This window comes from Coffea arabica, chromosome 6c, assembly GCF_036785885.1.
Source record: "Coffea arabica cultivar ET-39 chromosome 6c, Coffea Arabica ET-39 HiFi, whole genome shotgun sequence".
Classification (NCBI taxonomy): Eukaryota; Viridiplantae; Streptophyta; class Magnoliopsida; order Gentianales; family Rubiaceae; genus Coffea; species Coffea arabica.
Window position 1 is genome coordinate 59,152,028 of NC_092320.1, and position 4,821 is coordinate 59,156,848.

Genomic DNA, 4,821 nt, shown 5'->3' on the forward strand with positions numbered 1-4,821 from the left:
CTTATAGGAAAAAAATGGACTTTTCATCATCAAAGTTTGAGTGATTGGCCAATTTCATTCTCAAAGTTTCACTCCAAATACATTGCATCCTCAAAGTTCCGTAATTTTGGCAAATTAAGGACAATTGACGGGAAATAAAGAATTGGTCGTTAGAACCAACGATTTTATCCATAAATGGTACTATGTTCTTATAATGGAGGAAAACCATAAAGAACTGGTGTTTTATTGGAAACGGGTTTATTTTTATTTTATCCGATAAATAAATTTGTTTATAGAAAAATGGATACCCTGTTCTTATAATAGAGAAAAGTCATAAAGAGCTGGTATTTTATTGAAAAACGGGTTTATTTTTATTTTATCTGATAAATACATTTGCTTATGGAAAAATTGGTACTCTATTCTTATAATGGAGGAAAACTATAAAGAACTGGTCTTTTATTGAAAAATGAATTTATTTTTATTTTATCCAATAAATAAATTTATTTATGAAAAAATGGGTACTCTTGTCTTATAATGGAGAAAAGTCATAAAGAACTGGTGTTTTATTGGAAAATGAGTTTATTTTTATTTTATCCGATAAATAAATTTATTTATGGAAAAAAGGGTACTCTGTTCTTATAATGGAGGAAAGCCATAAAGAGCTAGTCTTTTATTAAAAAATGAATTTATTTTTATTTTATCCTATAAATAAATTTATTTATGAAAAAATGGGTACTCTGTTCTTATAATGGAGGAAAGTCATAAAGAGTTGGTCTTTTATGGGAAAGTGATACTTTATAGAAAGTGGCCGTGATTTGGTTTATGAAATTATCCCAAATAAAAATTTAGAATAAATTTGTTTGTTTTGAAAGTTGTATAATGGTCGTTAAAACTCTAGACATTGGCAAAAAAAATTTGGGGTTGTAGAAAGGCAGAGGGAAGAAGGAGAAGAATGGAGCTTTTCGTCCGTTGCAATTGTTCCTTTAAAAATGATTCCATTCGATTTTACCCATTTTTTGTTAGGTAAAACCGTTGATTCTTACAATCAATTCTTCATTTCCTGTCAATTGTCCCTAATTGACCAAAATTACGGAACATTGAGGATGCCTTTCTGCAACCCCAAAATTTTTTTGCCAATAATTCAAGAGAGGAAAAAGTGTATTACTATAGTTTAAGGGGTAAACTGCCATTAAGTATATAGTTAGTCATGATTTTATTGCATTTAACCCCAACAATTAACGTTAGACATAGTATATTCTGGTGCAAAAACTTCAATTATTATGAGCACTGGTTATGACACACTGAATAGGTGTGGTAATAATAAAAAATTATGATAAAAAATTAGTTTAAATGTCAAGCAGACAAAGGTACTTGAAAATACTTTCACATTAGTACCTAATAAATAGTTGGCAGTTTGTTTTTATGTAACCAATTTTGTTTCCAAAACTTTTAATAAATGAAAACCAATTTTGTTTCCAAAACTTTTAATAAATGAAAATTAAAGAATAGGAAACACTGGATAGATATGGCTTTGCAAAAACTTTGATATAATTATTGTGTATACGAATTCAAATTCATTTGCTTACTAATGAATTTGAATTTACGTCTAATTGAATTAATTATAAATAGGCAGTCGAAATCTATCCATTTAATAGCCACTAATTAATTGGTTATATTCAGCTACCCATTTGAAACTAATAAAATCACATATCCATTTGGATTAACATGGTAAATAAGAGAGCAATGAAAAGTAGAGAAATGTCGAGGGGAAGTGCTGCATGAATAGAGAATATAGAAGGGAAGGGAAATAATGTTGTGCTTTACTAGCAAATAATAATAGTAATTCTATTACTATTATTATTATATTAAAGGTAAATCCGCCAACCGCACATATAATTTAGGTATTCAGGCAAAATCTTAGAAATAACTTTATTTAGGCAAAATATGCTCCAACTGCGCAAAAAAATGGCCTATTACACCAAAAATTATTTCTATTATTAAACAAATTCAACTCACATACATGTATAAGGGATATTTATGGAATAAACAATTAAGGGATATTATTATACTCCCATTTTTTCACTTCACTGCCCATGTAAAGTAATTTTTTTAATGTTAGTAAACTTCGTTGGAATTAAATTTGTAATATAAACCTTAGAGTTTTTGAAGTTTTGTATAGTTTTGCAAATGCTAGGGAAAGCCGTGTGGATATGTCAAAAACCTATAGGAGGTTTCTACAATAATGTCTAATTTTATAATTAACCAAAGCAAAAGGCAAGAAAATGCATGTACTATTTTACTTCAAGTAATAGCAAGTTTAATTCAAGTAATAGTAAGTTTTTATACATAACTAGTAATTATTACTGATAACATGGCAAATTTGATTAATAATCAAGATTTACTGATTTATGGGACACATGTACTATTTTACTTTAAAACTTATCTCAAACTAGTATTAGGAAGTTTATTTGAAATAACGATAAGATGTTTTATCAATGATTAAAGTTTAGTACCTTAGTTAGTAAGTACTCATAATATACTCGTATAATACATGATTATAGGTATAATTAAAATTTTTTTTGTACTTATATATTTTTAAATACTATGAAAAATAGCATGAACTAAACCTACTCTCCAAAAAGTAAATTTCGGATATAGAGTAGTAATTTATTTTTCAAAAAATTAAGTGGCATATTTATTCCAATTTATGCATGAAGATAAATCGATCGGTGCTCTCTAGATGCGTCCAAACTCCAGTGAATGTCTTTAAACTAAATTCTAATTAAAGTAGTATCCAAGATAAAAAATACTACTCGTATAAAAAAAATCAATATACTTTCGCTAATAGCAATTAAATTTGAAGTTTTAAAATATGCGTAAATAGTAATTTAGTTTAAAAATATAATTAGTATGAAGAGTATAATTGGCATAAATAAGTGTATTTAGTAAGTCAATATTGTAAACCTCCCCTGAGGTTTCTCTTCATTTCGCCTGACACCCCTAAAGTTTTAAAAATATCACTAACCTACCTTACTTTTGTTGTTTGTATAGCAAGATTTTTAAATATCCTAACTACCCTTTTGCTCGCTAGATAGGAATATTCGTAAACCACTTTGTTTATTTGAAAAAATCTATCATTATTTACATGGTATTTCTTTTGTATTACTACTACACCATAATGCTACACAATCACGGATAAAACTATAAATTTGAAAAGTAAAAATGAAATTTGAAAACAAATAACTTGCATAGTCATATCTCATTTGATCACAATCACAAAAACTACAAGAAAAATAAAATTCTATTTATTATAATTTAGAAATACATTATTGCATAGTTATCCATTATTCCAGGTTCAAGTACACATCAATTTGCATTGACATTTGCAAGTCTACTTGTATATATGAATTTACCATATATATATAGACATACATATGTATATATATAATTATATATTTTGAAAATGTATGTATGTATACACATTGTAAAAAAAAGCAAGAAATTTAGAGAATGAAATAAAGATTTAAAATTTAAATATGAGGGTAATATTTGAGAATTCTTCACTTTTGCTATTGACATATTAAACTACTATCACGAAAAATGAAATTATACTCAGGGGAGTCCAATGATATTTCAGATAACGTCATTCGAGGCTCTACAAAGTTATCCCATTCACAATATATTTATATAAAGACATACATATCCACATATCTATATATATGTATAAATGTATATTTTTAAAATGTATGTATGCATACACATTCTAAAAAAAGTAGGAAATTTATATGTAAATGAAAAAAATTTAAAATTTAAATATGAGAGTATTATTAGATAATTTTTCACTATTGATATTGGCATATTAAACTACTGTCATGAGAAACGAAATTATACTCAGTGGAGTCCAATGATATTTCGAAAATATCACTCAATCCGAACTTGTACAAAGTTATCCCATTCACAAAAATATATATATAGACATACATGCTAGGATATATACAAAGATATATTTTTGAAGCATTTATTTCAACCACCAACTCCATAACGAATATGCTTTTCGCGGTAATTCCTGTTTATTTTAATGCTCCAGTGTTTAGCTTCTCCGTCAAGCTAGGCGCTTTTTTCAATGCCCTTAGTTTCGCTCGCGACTCTCTGCCTTTGGCAGTTGATTATTTTAGGCACTCCACATTTCTCATTTATGCTTTCAAATCCCCCCAACATTTCACATGCCCCTTCCACTCAATTTCAACACCCAACGGCTGTTTAAGTTCTAGGTTATAAAATGCCTTTACACGTGCCCATCCAAGACACATTTCCTATCATCTGTGGCCACAATCGCTTGCCCCGTCTTTTTTCTTACCTTTTCACACCTCTTTTTTGACCAATAAACATACCACAACAACATCCTTTGTTAAGTCCAATTTTGTACGATATATAAAATAATAGCGTGCCAAAATCATTAGGTCTCTGACTCTCTAACGTTTTTCTATTTGATTGATGGATGGCTCCATTTTGGATTGCTCTATGGTGTAAAGCTGAGTTAGCTTTGTACGGTAGGAAGAACGAAAGGGACAAGGACAACACATGACCATAAGCCAAGCAAGGGACAGCTGAGAGAAATAGCTACCGAAGACCAGGCAGAAGGAGTTCTAAACATGGGACCCACTATATTATGCGAGCTATGGTTATGTCTGGATTATTAGTTGTTTTTTGGGGTGTTTTTAAAATATTTTACTCTAATAATATATATGAAAAATATTTGTTGTAAATATTTTTTGCGATGTTTTCAAAGGTATTTTTGCAATATATTTTGGGGTATTTTTAAAATTTAAAAACTTTTTAAGA